Source organism: Protopterus annectens, chromosome 2.part1 (genome assembly GCF_019279795.1).
Source record: "Protopterus annectens isolate FY-2018-M chromosome 2.part1, PAN1.0, whole genome shotgun sequence".
NCBI lineage: Eukaryota > Metazoa > Chordata > Ceratodontiformes > Protopteridae > Protopterus > Protopterus annectens.
The window spans coordinates 993,326,689-993,348,656 of record NC_056729.1 but is presented as its reverse complement, the minus strand read 5'-3'; positions in this window follow the sequence as shown (position 1 = coordinate 993,348,656).

Sequence of the window (21,968 nt, the reverse complement as noted above, 5' to 3'; positions counted from 1 at the left end):
TCTTTACTCATCCCTCATCAGGCCCATAATTGAGTACAATGCCCCTTTTAGGATGTGTCTTACCAGACACCTGCAGCAACTGGAAAGACCCCAGAAGTACCTCACCAAGAGGATCAAAGGGCTCAAACAGATGCCATATGCTGCCCGGTTAAAGAAACTCCAGCTCTACTCAGTGGCATACTGCCTGCTCAGAGGCGATCTGTGCCTGACATATAAAGCCATGTCCAACCCAGAATTAATGGACATGCTGCACCTCAGAAAATACAAATCCCATTGAGCTACGTGCTTGAGAAACTTGAACCTCAGCACTGAAATAAATAGGACATGCTGGAGGGACAGATTCATAACCCAGAGGCTCCCTTCACTCTGGAATAAAATCCCAGTCCAGGTTAGGCAGAGTCCCTCATTGACTCTCTTCAAGAGGAATCTTGATGAGTGGATGGGAGATCGTAGGTTTACCCTGGGCATCACTTCTGTGTCACTGTTAGACAGAGGCACAGTATACTAACCTTGAAAAAGGGCACAGCAAAATTAATTTAAAGTGGGTGGCAAAAGCCAAACACACTCTGGCTAGGCTTATAAATGCCCTAGGGCAGATAGCCTAGTATGAACCTATGAACCTATGACAACACACTATAATAAGCCAAAGTTAGATGGACATAGATGTGTGGAAGAGGGTGACCATGACAAGGAGCCATCTGGGCCTGTCCCACCCAGAACACAGTCAAAGGGCCCCAAACACATGAGGTGCAGGTGTAACTAACTGCAGATACTAGCCACCAGTATCTGTCAGCATGACAGACTATATGGTGCATGTGCCAGCTGTGCAACATGACTGTACAATGAAGTAGTCACCTAATAGCTGTATACACATACCTGTGGCATATGACCCCATGTGTGCCTGCATGTGGCATGACAACCCCTACATGAATGGGTTATGGCCCATGCACACACAGCCCTCCACATTGCAGTATCATGACAAGCCTGCTGAGGTCATCCAATGTGAAATACACCTCTGGGAGAGCTGTAGCTCAGTAATGTCCATGGTGTGTCCCATAACTTTGTACTGCTGTATTGATAAACTAGTTAGGCAGTAGTTCTAACCCAGACTTGGCAACTGTGTGAGTGTGTGTTTGTGTGCGTGTCTCTCTGTCTCTGACTGTGTAGAGTGAAATGCTTTTTAGGCTACTCACACTCTGTACAATTCATATAATCACCTTTACCAAGGCTGCTGATTTCACTCACCTAGCAATACACCTCTGGGAATATCATAGTCCAGTAATCTCTGTAGCATGTCCTGTAACTGCGTACTGCTGTAGTGTGATTAAAGTAGTTGGGTAGGTGTTCTAACCCCAGACCTGGCAAGTGTGTGTGTGTGTGTGTGTGTGTGTGTGTGTGTGTGTGTGTGTGTGTGTGTGTGTGTGTGTGTGTGTGTGTGTGTGTGTGTATGTGTGACTGAGTAGAGAGGATTGCTTTTTAGGCCACTCACACTCCATACAAGTCATATACTCAACTATGGCAAGGCTGCTGATGTCACTCACCTGAAAATACAACTCTGGGAAAGTAATAACCTAGGAATCCCTAAAACTGTGTATCCCTGTTGTGTGATAAAATAGTTAGGTAGGTGTTCTAACCCCAGACTTGGCAACTGTGTATGTGTGTGAATGTGTGAGTCTTACTGAGTAGAGAGCAATGCTTTTTAGGCTACTCACACTCCATACAACTCATATACTCAACTTTGGCAAGGCTGCTGATGTCACTCAGCTAGAAATACACCTCTGGGAAAGTCATAACCCAGTAATCTCCATAGCACGTCCTGTAACTGCATACTGCTGTAGTGTGATAATAGGTCGATGTTCTAACCCCAGACTTGGCATCTGTGTGTGTGTGTGTGTGTGTGTGTCTGTCTGAGTAGAGAACAATGCTTTTTAGGGTACTCACACTCCTTAGAATCAACTTTGGCAAGGCTGTTGTCACCCACCTAGAAATATACCTTTGTGAAGGTTGTAGCTCAGTAATCTCTGTAGCTCGTCCTGTAACTGCGTAAAGCTGTAGTGTGATCTAGAACTGTGGTAGAGTTCCTTCTCCACCCATGGCAGTTCTGGATGTTTTGTGTGTGTTCTAATGTCTATGTATGGAGGAATGCATTATAGGCTACACATTCACAGTACATTTCGAATGCCCTACTTTGGCAATCCTGCTGATATCATTCATTGTGAAATACACCTTTGGGGAAGGAGTTCTCTAGTAATCTCTGTGGTGTGTCCTATAAAAGATCCATGCTGTAGTGTGATAAAGACCTTGGTCAGGGGTTCTATACCCACATGTCAGTTGTGGATGTTTTGTGTGTGTCTCACTGTCTGTGTATGGAGCAATGCATTTTAGGCTAGTCCCTCACAGTACAGTTGAAATGGCTTTCTTTGGTAATCATGCTGATGTCATTCAATGTGAAATACACCTTTGGAGAAGAAGTACTTCAGTAATGTCCGGGGTGCGTACTGTAACTGTGTAGTGCTGTTGTGTAATAAACTAATTAGGTAGGGGTTCAACTCCCAGACATAACAGGTGTGCATGTGTGTGTGTGCGTGTGTGCGTGTGTGCGTGTGTGCGTGTGTGTGTGTGTGTGTGTGTGTGTGTGTGTGTGTGTGTGTGTGTGTGTGTGTGTGTGTGTTTGTAACTTGTATCCTGTGTAGAGGTGGATGTCAGTGTGTGACACCTGTGGGCAATGTGGAGGGGGTTTTGCATATTTCTTTTAAGGTGGCGCTACTATATATCACAATGTCAGGGATTACAGATGTAAATTAGCTGAGAGGCTGGGGTGCAAAGCCATACCCATACATGTGACATCAAGGCCAACCACTTGTTTGGCTGTGGGGGATGCCTATTCATACAAGATATATAGTGTGTGGAGCCTCTCAACCCCATTAATGGTGCATGTGGACATATGTGTATTTGTTAATCTGCCATTGCTATCTACAAATGTATGGCCATATATACCTATATAGATTTATGCATCTGTTAATATATATATATATATATATATATATATATATATCTATATATATATATATATATATATATATATATATATATATATATAAAACTATGTCCGTATGCACCTACATAGATATATATCTGTGTAGACATATGTAACGTGCTGTGTAGGTGTAGACACATATATGTGTTGATTGAGGCATATGCATGTATATATGTGCATATATATTGATATATATGTATATAGTTTTAGAAATTGATATATATATATATATATATATATATATATATATATATATATATATACATATCTAGATATGTTGTATCTGTTTAGATATTAATATAGGTACACACACATACATTGGTATACATTCTCTGTACATTCTCTGTACTGTTGCATGACTGGAGTGGATGATATGTTTCTGCAAACATGAAATCTCTTTGTATCTGTCATGTCTTAGTGGTAAATCACATTTTCTATGGAGTGCAGGGTCCTTAGCTTGAGCCTTACAAGAGCTGTTTATTTTGTTGCTGGGCAGAACATCGCCCATTGGATACACAGTGATTAAGGCACTTTAATACAGTTGTAAGCAGGTTTGCGTGGGTTTGCGTGGAGCTAAGCAATGCCTACACAGGTTAAGCAATTCAGCAGCTGAGTATAAGAAACTGTAACCAGACCTTAGCAGTGATTACCTCCACGCAAACCGGTGTACAACTGCTTCAAAGTGCCTTAATCACTCTGTATCCATTGGCCCTTGTCCTGCCTAGCAACAAAATAAACAAACTTTGCTAGGCTCGAACCAGGACCATACACACCATAGCCCAATTGGTTTACCTCTAAACCATCTCAGATATACATAACCCTGCTGTATTCACAAACATATCATCCATTTATGATCTATTGATGTGCAGGCAGGTCACCAAGAAGCTATATGATTTCTTTCTGGTTGAATTTCCCACAATACCATGTATTAAGGGTCTTCCCAAAATACATAAAGATGTTTTTCCCCTCCCCATGAGACCTATTGTAGCAGGTGAGGGCTGGGTGACTGAAAGGATATCACAATATCTAGAGAGCGTACTAGGACCTATTGTTCGTAACATTCCGAGCATCTTAAAAGATAGCTACCAGCTAATCCATGATATATCAACCATCAAGGATAAATTTAAAGATACTTCTTACTTAATGGTAACTTTAGATGTAAGGAATTTATTTACAGCAATCCCCAATGACTACGGCATAGAAGCAGTTATTAGTATGCTATCAATAACAGAAGGGGTAACGAATGAACAAGAGTTATTGGTATGTACTTTATTGGATACCATCCTCAACAATAATGTGTTTATATATCGTGATAAACTTTATGCACAAAAGTGGGGGGTAGCAATGGGCACCCCCTGTGCCAACTCTTACGCGAATCTAGTGGTACATTATTGGGAGAGGGAGTTTTTACTTAATAGCACATATTACCAACAAGTGCTACTATATAAAAGATTTGTTGATGACATACTACTATTTTGGAAAGGAACTGAGATGGATCTCTTAGAGTTTATCAGTTTCTTGGAGTCGACTACTGATTTTTTGAGATTTACCTCAGAAATCTCTGCAAGAGAAGTATGTTTCTTGGATGTTAAAATAACCAGGATGATGGATGGTGGTCTCTCCACAAGTCTATACAGAAAACCTTGTTGGAGGAATACACTTTTATGTTATAGTAGCATGCACCCTAGACATGTCTTTCCTAATGTGGTAAAAGGACAGTTTGTCAGAATATATAGGTTATGTAAAGAGAATTCTGACTTACAGAGACAGCTTGATGATCTACACACCATGTTTTTAGACAGGGGGTATAATGATTCTATGATAAATAAAGTTAGATGTTCCATTATGGATAATATAAATGAGAATACTAAAATCACCATGAATCATGCAAATAATAGATCAGGAGGGAGTTATGATAATATAACCCCGTTTATTACGAGATACACTAATGACAACAGGAAAGTGGTGGACATAATAAGCAAACATTGGAGTGTACTCACCATAGATGCTAAAACGTTGAATATAGTGGGACATAAACCAAGATTCAACTATAGGAATAGTAAGAATTTAAAAAGGCTATTATGTAAGGAACACACAAAAGATAGAATCAATAGATTAAGTATAAATAAAATGGGTACTTTTTGCTGTATGAGATGTAACGTGTAGATATATAACATTCGAACAACATTTTGTTCACCCTACCATGATGTTTGAGTTTAAACCTAAGTTCTATGCTACATGCGATAGTAAGAATCTAATTTACTTAGCTACATGCACAAAATGTACAGGGTTTTATGTGGGCATGACAGCGAGGAGGTTAAAAGACAGAATATATAATCATATATACGATATCAGGAAAATGAACAACCAGAACGCGTTGGCCAGACATGTTAGTTTAAATGTAGGTCATACTTTTAGGTTCAGGGTGTTACAGCTGATATTGCAGAATAAACGAGGGGGCAGTAACCTGAATCACTTAGAATCAGTTGAGCTTGAATGGATCTTTAGAATGAGAGCACATGTAGAACCAGGGCTCAATCAGTCTATTAGCATTAAACCAATACTGGATGCACGCATTTAGATGTATTTTTGGATTCAACCATATGTATATGTATATATATATATATATATATATATATATATATATATGTATATATATATATATATATATATGTATATATATATATATATATATATATATATATATATATATATATATATATATATATATATATATATATATATATATATATATATTTCTATATTGTATTTTTATACTACATACTATATATATTATTAATATTCCCTCCATTAATGTTTTAAGAGGTGATGAATTATAAGCACTGGACATGCTTAACGACCCAAATTTATGCCCTGGGTGTAGATGTACGTTAGTACACGCATTTTAGTAAACAGTGTTTTGATATATTTTATATATTTTTACATTGGATAGTGTAATATGATGTTGCAAATTGTGTTTTGTTTAAATTATTAATTTTTAGTTAATCAATTATTATTACTTTATACTACTTATCACATTGTATATTTTGTATTCAGGATACACATACACACATTTCATTATATATGATTCACTTTATATCTAGCTTTCAACCAGGAGCTGGTTGCCTTAAAATATTGCTTGCTCAATCAATCAATTATTGAATTCAACTATTGTATCCATTATTCAATTATTTGGTTGTGCAGTTAGTACTTAAGAACTGTTTAAAAATGTGTTTGTGAAATCTGAAGAAGCATGCCTGTGTAGCATGTAAAAGCGCTTATTTTATCTCACTTTGTTTTACTTCGACATTAAATACTGGTTTTATAACATCGTGGTGGTTGTGTCCAGTTTTGGTTTTGATACTTTTCTCATTGGGAATTACAACCTTTAGACGGTAGCAGCACTTATTTTTCTTTATCTTGGTTCCTGTTTCTGTGCTGGCTACTTTCACACGATGGAAAGCACAGCTATAGAATTGGACTATAATCCTGACAATGCCTCCAGGAGTTCAAGGTGGAACAACATTGTAAAAATGCAGAATAATCCCTTGCTGGGCTTAGAGCTACATCATTTATCAACGCCGACTACTGCAGGTACTGTGGATAATTTGAGAGAGTTTAATGACTTGCTTAGAGAGCTGGAGAATGATTTGTACAAATTGCAAAGGTTATTATGGCAGAAAAGGCATATGGAGGCATGCCTTCATTTTCGTATTGTACCCAGAGGCATGCAAATTTTATGCATGCCTACTTATGGTAATAATCATCCCGAACTGTTGAAGAGATGGCAGAAATTAAATCTAGAATTAAGCTTTAATTATATAAAATTATTGATTGAATATTTCTCCCCTATTGAAGTGGAACTCACACAAAAAGTAGAGTCTCTGAATAGAGATTTACAACACCGCTTCAAGGGAGCGATGTTTGAGAAAAGAATTGACATCGTTTATACTCAGGTCACATTATATAGTGACAGGTTACAGCAAGTAAAATATCGTAAGCTGCAACGTGATCACAAGGATTTTCTGCTTGGTCAGGTGTTTATTTGGCCCAAATACAATCAACGTTCAGGGCAAACATCGGACAATAATGATGTTCCCCAAACTTTAGATAAAGAAAAGGCATATGTCTATGAACTTGATATAACAACAGAAACAGTCTCAACTGCTGTTTGCAATAAGGAAAGTAAAGGCTCACACAGCACTGACGTGATTACGTCATCAAATGAGCAACGTGATGATGTTGCATCCTCTGCTCTTCTCTGTAACCAAGAGGCACTAATGGAGTCGAGAGACAGTGAAGGACCAGGGGCAAGACCGAAGGTATCATCTAGGAAGCCGGAAGATTTTTTTCCATTACCACTGAAGTTCCGCGACAGAGAAAGGGACAGATCATACAGTCGTGGTCATCAGAAACGCAAGTTTTCAGGGGACAACTTCGGCGTGACATGAAGGTTATGAAGTTGAACCAGCTGGTCTACAATTTTTCACGACTTGAACTTACTACTGCTGACTATTCCCTTTTAAATAAGGGACTGTCTTTTATTCCTTCTCAGGCAAGTAAACTCAGCGAACTTCTAGTCAATCTCAGACTTTTTGGTCGCTCAGTGGCATTAAAGTTAATGCACGCTAACAATAAGAATAATAATGATTGTTCGATAGATCGTTTTAAACGTAAAAGTTCTTTTTGTCCACAAATACCAACTAATGTTGAATGTTATATTAATCTATGTCAGAATGATTTCTATGCATATTTTTCTAAACAAGGACCTAGATGCATGTACTTTAATTTAAGCCAAGAAGAGAGAAGATCTTTGAGTAACCTAACTTCTAATAATGACATAGTAATAAAACCTGCTGATAAGGGGGGAGGGATAGTGGTAATGGATGATGTAGATTATGACCATGCAATGTTGACTTTGCTATGTGATATTAATACTTATGTAGAGATAGGTTTTGGATCACTCATGAAAATCATTAACAAAGTATATGATGATATTTATGATCTATTGACGTGCAGGCAGGTCACCAAGAAGCTATATGATTTCTTTCTGGTTGAATTTCCCACAATACCATGTTTTAAGGGTCTTCCCAAAATACATAAAGATGTTTTTCCCCTCCCCATGAGACCTATTGTAGCAGGTGAGGGCTGGGTGACTGAAAGGATATCACAATATCTAGAGAGCGTACTAGGACCTATTGTTCGTAACATTCCGAGCATCTTAAAAGATAGCTACCAGCTAATCCATGATATATCAACCATCAAGGATAAATTTAAAGATACTTCTTACTTAATGGTAACTTTAGATGTAAGGAATTTATTTACAGCAATCCCCAATGACTACGGCATAGAAGCAGTTAGGAGTATGCTATCAATAACAGAAGGGGTAACGAATGAACAAGAGTTATTGGTATGTACTTTATTGGATACCATCCTCAACAATAATGTGTTTATATATCGTGATAAACTTTATGCACAAAAGTGGGGGGTAGCAATAGGCACCCCCTGTGCCAACTCTTATGCGAATCTAGTGGTACATTATTGGGAGAGGGAGTTTTTACTTAATAGCACATATTACCAACAAATGCTACTATATAAAAGATTTGTTGATGACATACTACTATTTTGGAAAGGAACTGAGATGGATCTCTTAGAGTTTATCAGTTTCTTGGAGTCGACTACTGATTTTTTGAGATTTACCTCAGAAATCTCTGCAAGAGAAGTATGTTTCTTGGATGTTAAAATAACCAGGATGATGGATGGTGGTCTCTCCACAAGTCTATACAGCAAAACTTGTTGGAGGAATACACTTTTATGTTATAGTAGCATGCACCCTAGACATGTCTTTCCTAATGTGGTAAAAGGACAGTTTGTCAGAATATATAGGTTATGTAAAGAGAATTCTGACTTACAGAGACAGCTTGATGATCTACACACCCTGTTTTTAGACAGGGGGTATAATGATTCTATGATAAATAAAGTTAGATGTTCCATTATGGATAATATAAATGAGAATACTAAAATCACCATGAATCATGCAAATAATAGATCAGGAGGGAGTTATGATAATATAACCCCGTTTATTACGAGATACACTAATGACAACAGGAAAGTGGTGGACATAATAAGCAAACATTGGAGTGTACTCACCATAGATGCTAAAACGTTGAATATAGTGGGACATAAACCAAGATTCAACTATAGGAATAGTAAGAATTTAAAAAGGCTATTATGTAAGGAACACACAAAAGATAGAATCAATAGATTAAGTATAAATAAAATGGGTACTTTTTTCTGTATGAGATATAACATGTGTAGATGTATAACATTCGAACAACATTTTGTTCACCCTACCATGATGTTTGAGTTTAAACCTAAGTTCTATGCTACACGCGATAGTAAGAATCTAATTTACTTAGCTACATGCACAAAATGTACAGGGTTTTATGTGGGCATGACAGCGAGGAGGTTAAAAGACAGAATATATAATCATATATACGATATCAGGAAAATGAACAACCAGAATGCGTTGGCCAGACATGTTAGTTTAAATGTAGGTCATACTTTTAGGTTCAGGGTGTTACAGCTGATATTGCAGAATAAACGAGGGGGCAGTAACCTGAATCACTTAGAATCAGTTGAGCTTGAATGGATCTTTAGAATGAGAGCACATGTAGAACCAGGGCTCAATCAGTCTATTAGCATTAAACCAATACTGGATGCACGCATTTAGATGTATTTTTGGATTCAACCATATGTATATGTACATATATATATATATATGTATATATATATATATATATATGTGTATATATATATATATATATATATATATATATATATATATATATATATATATATGCATATATATTTCTATATTGTATTTTTATACTACATACTATATATATTATTAATATTCCCTCCATTAATGTTTTAAGAGGTGATGAATTATAAGCACTGGACATGCTTAACGACCCAAACTTATACCCTGGGTGTAGATGTACATTAGTACACGCATTTTAGTAAATAATGTTTTGATATATTTTATATATTTTTACATTGGATAGTGTAATATGATGTTGCAAATTGTGTTTTGTTTAAATTATTAATTTTTAGTTAGTCAATTATTATTACTTTATACTACTTATCACATTGTATATTTTGTATTCAGGATACACATACACACATTTCATTATATATGATTCACTTTATATCTAGCTTTCAACCAGGAGCTGGTTGCCTTAAAATATTGCTTGCTCAATCAATCAATTATTGAATTCAACTATTGTATCCATTATTCAATTATTTGGTTGTGCAGTTAGTACTTAAGAACTGTTTAAAAATGTGTTTGTGAAATCTGAAGAAGCATGCCTGTGTAGCATGTGAAAGCACTTATTTTATCTCACTTTGTTTTACTTCGACATTAAATACTGGTTTTATAACATCGTGGTGGTTGTGTCCAGTTTTGGTTTTGATACTTTTCTCATTGGGAATTACAACCTTTAGACGGTAGCAGCACTTATTTTTCTTTATATATGTAAGCAGATATATATGTATATATCTATATAGGTATATACGGACATACATCTGTAGATAAAGTGGGAACATAGCAGAAACATATATGTCCACATGCTCCATTAATGGGGTCAACAGGCACAAACAACATATGCCATGCACGAATAGGTATTCCCCCCCTTCAGCCAAGCATGTCTACCCTGCAATACACTACCAACCGTAGCAGATCCCATAACCAGGATCTTACACGGCAAAGGCACAAGATGTTAACAGTACTCCATCCCACCTGTATAATGTCAGGCTGGTATCAGTAACCTTTTATGCAGTACAGACAGGCACATAATGACTCCCATTTTGCAGTCATCTGTTACCTTTGTTCGCCAGAGTCCCGTACTATTGGCCTGTACTTCAGAGATGTAGATGCCAAACAACAGTGGTCCCAGGACTGAACCCTGAGGTACTCCACTTGTCACTTGCCTGTGGATGGATTTGGAGTCATTTACACCTACAGTTTGGGTTCTGTCAGTAAGCCATGTGGCAAACCAGTGAGTGGCATAGGGATGTATGGCCGGATTAGTATGTTAATCTATGTTTCCAGACTGGGGGAAGGTGTTGAAGGGCTTGGCGAGGTCCACATAGGCATTGTGGTCTGCCTTACCCTCTTCAACAGTTATGCAAACTGAGTCAAAGCAGTCAGTCATTTCAGGAGACAAGACTGGCCCTCCATGAGCACAATCTATGTGGTTCCAGTGTTCGAGGGTTGCCAATGTCTGCGTTCAAAACATCCCTGATAATGCATTCCATGGCCATACAGATCAGGCTCATCAGACTGATGTAACAGTAGTTGCAGGGATCACAGGTGGATCCCCCCTTGTGGAGTGGGATAACTGCAACTGTGCGCCTCTCAGTGGGCACCAGGCCTGATGCAAGGCTATGATTAGACATGACAGGTGAGTTGCCATTTCATTTTGTAGTTCATGTAGTACAAAGCACAGGATGTCATCTGGTCCCATGGATACTGTATTCTTAGTTGTGGGTAGTGCATTTTCTGCCTGTGTGGCTGTGATTACTGGGCAATGGAACCCTTTACGTACTGACATGGGCCCTTTTGGGGGTGTGAAGGGGTGAATGTGGCACTAAATCAATCTGCCAAATTATTGGCACATTCCGTGGGAGCAGTCTATGTGATGTCATCCTGTTGCCATTACTTCTGAGCATTGCTAGTTAGAATTTGAACATAACTATAGAATGCTGTGTGGTTGTCTGTGGAATCTGTGGTGATTTTAGTTACATAATCAGCTTTGGAGGATTCCATGAGGGATCTCAACATCTTACTGGGGCTTGTAAGGGAGGTGTTTGCATCCTTGGATTATCCTTTTTCCTTCAACAGTGTCTACCGTCTGTTGTATACTCTGTTAAGAGCAGGAGACCACCAGACTGGCTTGATTATTTGGGAGGTGAGCATCATGGTTCTATGTGGGATGTCAGGAATCATGCACAAGTGGCTGTGATCATACAGTGCCTTAGTGCAGGATTTATCAGTTGAACTGTCAGCTCCTTTCTCCATGGGTGTCACAAACATTGTCACTTCTGCCTTGAGTAGCATGGAGTTGGTCTTGGAGAGGTCTTTTACATTTTATGGACAACTGTATATACATTCCTTTCACATGTTCAGTTTATTTAGCCTATGGTGGGATTACTTTGGTGGAACCGCAGTCCCACATACTCTTGTGATGGCTGAGTGGTTAATTACTGTGACTATAATGTACAGGCTCCTGGGTTCATGACCTGCAAAGGCAGGTTATATTAGTTCTGGCCAGAACAGCGGTTAATGCATACAGACTAATTAGGGCAATTTAGGTTAGTCACATTCAATACAATTCAAATGCCCTACTTTGGCAATCCTGCTGATGTCAATCACTGTGAAGTACACCTTTGGGGAAAGAGTAGTCCAGCAATCTTTGTGGTGTGTGCTATAACAGCGTAATGCTGTATTTTGATATGAAACTCTGGTAGGGGTTCTAGTCTCACACATGGGAGTTGTGGATGCTTTTGTGTCTGTTCCTATGCCTGTGTAGAGCGCAATGCATGTTTGGCTAGTCACACTTACTACGATTCATTCACTCTACTTTGGCAGTCCTGCTGATGTCACTCACTGTGAAATAAACCTTTGAGGAAAGAATATGCCAGTAATCTCCATGGCACATTCTGTAATGGAATATCGCTGTAGTGTAATAACTAGTTAGGTAGGGGTTCTAATCCCAGATGTGACAAGTGTGTGCATGTGTGTGTCTTAATGTGCTGATGTTTGTCATTACGGTCCTGTGTGGAGGTGGTTGTGAGTGTGTAACAACTGGACCCAATGTTGAGTGTGTTTGTAAAATTTCTTATATGGTGCTCCTAGCATAAATCACAGTATCCACCATGCAGGGATAACAGATGTGATATCAGTACATATTCTGTCACGGGTTCAAAACCCAGGACTGGTAGGTGTTTGACACAAACATGCTCACCTTTTACTCTTCCAACCCACCCTGACTTATCTTTGCCTCTGTCTGCCTCTCTCACTCCCTCTCTGGTGGATGTGGAGACTTACACTTGCTTTGCTTAGGCAGCGGCATGTGTATTGTCAGTGATGCTCATGATCAGCTGATGGCCTCGGCACAGATTACAAGCCTCCTTTAACTGATTGCATTTAGAACAGCTGTGGTAACATTCCCATAGCCAATTGTATGGAAACACACTCCAATATCTAGGAACATCTTGTTGGTGTTTGGCATTTTCATTCACTGTGAGCAGGAACTAAATCTGTTGTTTGGCAAACAGCAACATTGGGGACTTACCTCCGACAACATACACTGTGTAAACAGGCCAAATCACAGGAGGGGGATGTGCCTGTCCTGACTATAGACTGTAAGTGCTGCTATACTGCAGTTGGGGTACTATTGCTTTAATAGGGTTTGTGTGGATATGGCTGTCTTACATGTTTTAATACTTATCATGTCAGTGCTATGTTTATGAGGAATCCCCATCTGTAGTGTCATCTGCAGACTAGGCAGTGCGTGGTGCCTTGTGTCCCTTGTGTTACCCACAGAGCACCTATCTCTCAACTGCAGAAGGTAGTGTGAGGATTGCAGTCAGTAGATGGTGACAGCCTGGAAAGTTGCTGACGTCATATCCCTCATAGAACATATGTTGCATCAAACCCTGTTACGACAGGAAATGTATGAGGCATCACAGCGACATGTCAATATTGGGCCTGTGCTTGTGCCTCTAGTCACAGCCCTGTCAACCTTTGTACATATGTCATGTAGTAGGGGGTGCATATGTTCTGTACGCCACAAATGTTATGTATATTAGGGGTTATATTTGAGGACATAGCCTGGGCATTCTGTGGTTGTGTACAGTACTGAGGTATGTGTAAGTCCAGTAATTGTCGACAGTGTGTGTATAGTGCATATGTACCTTGGCCTGTGTAGAGACTGTGGTAGATGTCATTGTTCTTGGTCCTGTTCTATCTGATGTTACATGCTGCTCCACTGTATGTCACCCTATCAATTTACATGCTTGTAGGGGTGAACACACACATGTCCCAAACCACAGACAACTATCGGACCACACTGTGTAGCGGCCCAGTATATATAGGGTTGTTGTATGAGTGGCTCATATGAGGATGGTGTACATCAGATAGTCCATATACTGTAATAGTATGCTAGCTTACCATATGTGGCTGTGGCTGTGTTCACATTGGCTGTGGTTATGCACTTTCACACAGGTGTCTGTTACTCTGAGATGCAACATGCCTGTAGAGCCTGCTATCTATGCAGGTACATGTGTAGTTCCACATAGGAGATGTAGCCCAGTGTTGAGTTAGTCTGCCTGTAGCCTGCACTGTGCTTTGTTACATGCCTAGCAGCTTACTGTACTTACTGTACTTAGCCAGTGAGATGTCATGTCCAGATACTTGCAGATATACTGCAGCCTGGCCACCATAACAGTCATGTATGTCAGACAAAGCAGTGGGATGCTGTTCAGATGTATGTCAGTAACTAGGGGATAGTATGTGGCCATGGCACCTCTGTACCAGGGGGTTATTATGTGTCATGACAGACAGGGGTGTATAAATACATAACCTATGGGGGCAAATGTATACCAGTATGTATGTGTTATACCCATCTACATGGCTGATAACATCCACATTGACAGGCCTGGTCCACATGTCTTGCATGAAAGGGTTCAGTGTAGACCGCTGGACTGACCCAAGTGTGTCAGACTGTCCACATATATTGGCCATATCGCAGCTGTAGTCCAAAGGGGTATTACTGTGCTAGCAGTGGTACTGTACTATGATGACCTTAGGATGTCTGTAACTAGCCAATGGCGCACATGGTAACAGCAGATGTGGCTTCCCACTCACACCATTTCTGTGAAGACAATTACAGTAGCAATAGTCTACAAATAAACCTGCACTACATACGTGACATCCCCTTGGACTGAGAGGTTGAGACTATTTGGGCTGAGGTAGGGCTTCACTCCATGCGCAGGACATATGGTGAACATATATGTATAAACAAATATACATATATCCATATAGATATGTACACATATACATATCTTGCTTACTGTATGACAACAGTTTTACACATATGTGCCTGTGTTCCAGCCTCTGTCTTCCACCTACATACCAGGCTTTGCACATATGACATACTGTTAGGGGTTGTTATGTAGTGGGCTATGTGTATGTCATGCTGTCATTCCTGCCATCACTCCACTGCTGTTGTGTCCCCCACACATACTGGGAGGTTGGGGCCATATATGTGGGAGTTTCATCTACACAATACATGTGTGCCCTAATGCACTCCAGAGTCCAGTGTATGTTACAGTGGTATATGGCCCAGTATTAGTGAGTGTAAGGGAGGTGCACCATGACTAATTTAGGCTGTTACAACATGTGTGGGTATCTGGGATAGGCTGCCTTAAGGTATCTGGATGTACTTTACCATACAATCCACCTTGGTTAAATGCAGGCCTACTGCCTCCTGCCATATGGGATGTTCTGTTTGTCAGTATGATTGTGATGGTGTCAGGTTTGCCTTGTTAAGTAACAGATACATCCTTTTGTGTCAACTGGGGCTGTCCACCTTAGGGATTATGTACAGAGTGTAGATAGACGCTGTTAACCTATACATCTGCATTACCTACTGGTGATTGTCTGGTATGCTGTGACCCAGTCTGTCATTACTAATGTACTACTTCGAGGCCTCGGCCTGGACAGCAACATATTTCAACCTTTCCAGTCTACTGTCTTAGTATACCTGTTTCACAGTTGCATTACACTGTTCATATGGATGTCAGTGTCTAAACAGCTATATGGCACGGCATATACAACTGTCATAGCACACACATAAAGCTTTCACATTAATTGATGCACACCTGTGTGTGGTGTTATACCCTTTGATATCTCTGTGGGTATATGCTGCAAGCTATGAATGTCATACGTATGGGTGGCTCATACAGTTTCCAGTTGGTAAGGTGGTGACTGAAGGATTATGGCTGCTCCATATTGTGCGCATCTACTACATATGTATATTATTGTACAAATCGCTATGTGTGTATGTGTAGTTACATATATATATATATATATATATATATATATATATATATATATATACCTGTATCGGCATATATGTGTCTGTGTATATGTATCCTAGGGATGGCCATGTCATGTCTGGTCCTGGTTATGGGATTTGCAACACTTGGTACTGTATTACAGGGCGGTCATGCTTGGCTGGGGAGTATACCTATATGTACCAGATGTATATTGTGTGGGGCCTCTCAACCTCAATAACGTTACATGAAGGCATATATGTTTTGTTATTTCCCCATTATCTACAGATGTATGTCCGTATACACCATGTATGTATATATATATATATATATATATATATATATATATATATATATATATATATATATATATATATTTAGACATGTAGACATGGACATATATATCTATAGATGATATTTATATGTGTGTGTGTATATATATATATATATATATATATATATATATATATATATATATATATATGTTGTAACCCTTTAGACATTAATATATTTACTCACACACATACATCTACATGTCAGAATACATTCTCTGTACTGTTGAATGACTGGGCTGGATGATATGTTTGTGAATACATCAAGGATATGTATATCTGTGATGGCTTAGTGGTAAATCTCTTTGGCTACAGTGTGCAGGGTCCTGCGTTTGATCCTAGCAGAAGCTGCTTATTTTCTTGCTAGGCAGAACAAGGGCCATTGGATACAGTGTGATTAAGGCACTTTTGAGCAGTTGGCAGAACAAGGGCCATTGGATACAGTGTGATTAAGGCACTTTTGAGCAGTTTTAAGCAGGTTTGCATGGGTTTGCATGACGGTAAGCACTGCCAACCTCTGCTTATGTTTTCTTACAGTCAGTTGACGTCAGATTTCTCAACCTGTGTAGGCATAGCTTACCCTCGCACAAACCCATGTAAACCCAGTTACCGCTGCTTAGCAGTGCTTACTACTGCTTACCCTCGCACTAATTCCTTAAAAAGAGAAGAAAAAGTGGTTGATAGGAAAGTGGTGAAAAATTAGGCACAAAGAGGGAAAGACAGCAGGGAAAATAGCTAGGTTATGGGAAAGGTCCATAGCTGCCCATTTCTGCTACAGCAACAGCTGTGCATATACACTATATTTGCAGGTACTTTTGGACCCTCAATCCCCTGGGAGAGGGGTGAGGACAACTTATATTCATTGTGATGCCAATTAGATCAGATTACATGTGTCCAGTGGACACGTGTGCAAAATGGACAGCTATGTATGGGACAAGATGATTTTGTTTGAACAGATTGCCTTTTTTTTTTCAGGTGAGAGTGGGATGGTGCGGAGGGGTGGTAGGTATATTTGTGGAGGGAGGCTGGGTAGGTTAACAGACAAGACACACAAGATGCATACAGGGCTGGTATATGACACATGTCAGGGGTAAACACCTTGGACAGAGAGGGGTGTTTGGAAGTCACAAGTCCTTGAGCCTCCGGCTGGAAACAGTGGGAATGAAGTCCCCACCCATGGGCAGTCAGCACTGCCCTTTCATGGCCCCAAAGGTGGCTGTGCTGAGGGCTGTGTAGGAGGGGCAGGCTCACCCTCTAATAGCGCCACTCAGCCCTCAAGCTGGAATAGCTGCTGTCGATACTCCAAATCGAGCTCCCTATGCACCGTGGCCCGGACCTGTTGACGGGTGACAGGTTCCCCTCTGCACCTGCTCCGATGGGGGCAGGGCTAGCCTCATCCCCTGCAGTGGTTCCTCCCGAATGTGGTGCAGGGCCCATGAGGTCCCAGGCTGGGCCCCAGATGTACTGGTGCCTGGTGCCATGGCCAGCTGAGGTGGGACAGGTGGGTCCGCTGGGGCCGGCCTTCCCATATGAGCTGTGTTGTCGCAGGTTTATGGCAGATATGGGTTAGCAACAGTCAACAGCATTCAGGATTAGTTATAACAGCATGCATAGGTATTCCTGGTAACCCGACACACCAGATTTAACACAGTTGCAGAGCAAGCAGAACACATGTATATATGGAACAACAGTGGCCATTACAGGAGCATGCGGGTTTCATTGATGGCAACCGGACACCAATATGTGTGTATTTTAACATGGCACATGCATAGAAACAATTGTGAATATTTATTAAACATTAGGACATATGTCCCAAAATGTTTGGAGTGTACACATACCAGTTGAGGAGTGTCATTTGGTTATTATGCACATATGGTAGGGGTGAGAGAGAGGATTCAATTAACACTAATATATCCTTGTAGTTTTCACAACATTCTTAGCCACTGCAATGATCTTTCCCTTGTATGTATTATTACACTACACAATGGCCTTATATTGTACACTGGTATATTTATAGCTTATTATATACATGACCTGTGTCTTATATACAGGCGTGACAGACTGCAGATATTAATGCAACATATGTTGAGAATTGCTGGCATACACTTTGGGTGAGGTGCTAAAATGACAGGTTTGTTTTCATATATATTCTCTGACTATGTACACATTTGACTATCAGTTATATGTCATTGACAGCTGCCTACATTTCTTGGATCATCACACTGAACTTTCAGGGGAACAGGGTACCAAGCTGGTGATATGTGCCATTTACCTGGACATTCTGGACAGATTGGAGCAGTTGTGGGGTATAAATATGCATACAACTTACAATTTGATCATTCAAGCAAATGCTGTACAGTTGGGTGTAATTATGCATACAGCTTTCTATCTGAACATTGTATCACAGTCTGTACAGTTGTGGGGTATGATTATGCATACAACTTAGTAGCACTCCCAGGAGTCAAACCCTTGCTGTGTGTATCAAAAGATTATTGCTAACATCACACTACACTGTGCTATCAGGGAATTGATGGACAGCTGACAACTGTTTTCTATCCAAATCTCCCTAACTTGTACAATATGAGTGACCTCTTGGCACTTCCAACATTGTTATGCAGAACTTCATACCCATTTTTTCTGCATACCATGATGTGGGTGACACTGCTTAAGATACAACAGTACTATATATAGTATGGAACAGATTGCAAACATATGAGAGTAGAGTAAACAGAAGCAATCCAGGGGTTATACTTTTATTCATAGACTATTAACACATTTATTTCTACTGGTACAACACTTTCTAAGGCTCTTATATTCTTTGTTATGACAGTACATGCAGACTGATTTCTAACTTGCCGCGCGATGCAGCCTTTGCAGCCTAGCATCATAGGCTTGCTGGTTTGCAGCCCGCTCATCTGCAGCTGTCAGGGAAATGCATTGATATTTAGCCATACCTATCCATAGTATACACAAGCTAGGCAATTATTTACTACTTAGTAGAACGTGTACTTAGTACTGGGATATTGGCCATCTGCCAACACTCCTGGATCCTTTGTTCCAGGACATCCCCCTTCCGCTGCTTCAAGTCAGCATGGTGGTGACTGACCTGCTCACCAGTCTGGGGGATACCTGTGGTACTGGTGAGGTCACGGGCAAGACTGTCCCAGCCCTCCGTTTTGTACTGTGAGCCCTGGTACGGGCCTGCAGTAGTCTCTGATCATGGTGTTTTACCAGGAGCCATACCATGAATTTTGACCAGTTCTGCTTAAGAACTGGATGCCCCAGTGCTGCACTCTGAATAGAGTGCCTTCACCCACACCAGCCATTCTGCCTGCAGTAGGAAGCTATAACCAGTTATAAGATGTATTCCCACCTGTGGGGTTTAAATGCAGCCATTTTTGCACACTTTGCCATGACTGGCCAGTTTTGAAAGGGCTAAGCTATGGGCACACCTGCTTACATAAAGCTGGCACTGTTTAAAGAGGTATACCACTAGGCAGATTGAATTGGCTTCCTTACACATTGCTTACACTTACTAACATGAGCTGTGCTGTGGTTAGCATTGCTTCATAGTTGATTATCACTATATTTGCCATTTGGCAATGATTTATTCTTCATTACAGGTTATATATGTGTCTGGTATCTGTGATTTATGTGTACATGCACTGTATGTGGTCCTGGGAACTTCAATACTTTATTACAATAACACCTCAAATCTATGCTTGCAGCAGTGCTCCAGTTCACATATTTATGTTCTGTGGCAGGTTATCCAACATCACACTGTATATAGATTGAGTTCACATGTTTGATTTGATTTTCCTGTGGTGAGGATTAGTTTGCTGATATCTCATGCATATCTGTTGCTATGATGGCTTAGTGGTTAACTATAGTGTACAGGGTCCTGAGTTTGAGCCTTGAAGAGGCAGTTTATTTTGTTGCTGGGCAGAACATGGACCATTGGATCCAGAGTGATTAGGGCACTTTCAAGCAGTTGTAAGCGGATTTGCGTGGGTTTGCATGACAGTAAGCACTGCTAACCTCCGGTTACAGTTTCTTACACTCAGTTAGCTTCTTCTTTGCTTAATCTGTGTAGGCAATGCTTACCCCTGCACAAATGCACTTAAATATGCTTACTAGTGCTTATAGATGCTTACTACTGCTTATTTGTGCTTAAACCTACTTACTAGTGCCTTATTCATTATGACACTGACACTTCACATGTGCATTTAATGCATTACTCCAGTTCACATTTGAATGTTATTATGTAGGTTGTGTGGCAAAAAGATGTAAAAATATGTTCATAAACAGATTTCACATGGAAAATGATATGTGCTGCAGTGGGACTCGAACTGGGAATGCTTGTTCGTTAGGTGGATGCTATAACCACTACACTATTGTTGTGCTGCTTCATTTGCATATATATTCCTTGTTATCCTCTTCAGCCTTTTTAGCTGCTTTAACCGTAGCTAAGCAATGGGCAAACCCACGCACCTACGGTTAGCTGTACTCAGGATTTAAAAAAATAAATAAATAATAGGGTTTCTTCATTTTATTTGACTGTACTGTTGCTGTTGAACACATGGGGACTGTTGGTGGTGATATGCGAACACTTGTGAGCAGTCTTACTCATTTATTTACACATTCTTCTGTTCTACTTTGCAGGGGAGTGTTTATTCTGAGAGCTCTGCTCTCAGACATGCCCCCTGCACTCGTCCACATTCCGTGTAGCATTAGAAGTTCAGGCAGCACGCCTTCATTAATATGCATGGAGCTCTGCCATCCTCCTCTTAAACTGCCTCTTCCGTGCAGGACTAGATTAGTCCTGCACGGAAGTTTAGTAAATCCGGGCGATAGTCTTGGCAAAATGTTGTCTGCTTTAGTGAAACTTATGGAGGAACACCATCTTACTGAGTGTATGTCAATAGTTTAAATGCTGTGATCCTGACAACAGTGAAATTGAAAGTCTTAATGGAGATTAGATACCAAGTCTAAGGTTGTCATACCCTAGTTAACATTTGTAAATAGCAGGGTTGTGACAAGCACAACATCTATATATGGGCTCCAGGGAGATATAAGCCCACCTTAAAGTTGTAATAATATATTGCAGCATTTGTATTTTTTTTATTTTAATCACAGTTTATTTTTCAAAGTGATAGTACTTGCAGGATAGGATCTTACACTTCTGACAGTAAGCTATCTTAACACTATGGTAGCAAGACTAATTTGCCAGCTAGGAAGTGATGCCTAGAAAGTACATATAACAGGATAGAAATGATAGAGGAAGTTCATGCAGGAGAACACTGAAAAGGGGTGTAGTCTCATATAAGACTAGGAATTAAAGCAAAGGAACAAATAATTAAAAATGGAGGACAAAAGACACTGTTGTTAAGAATGAAGACTGAAAATGACAGCATACATACACATCCCTGTCTCTCTCTCTCTTTATATATATATATATCTATATATATATATATATA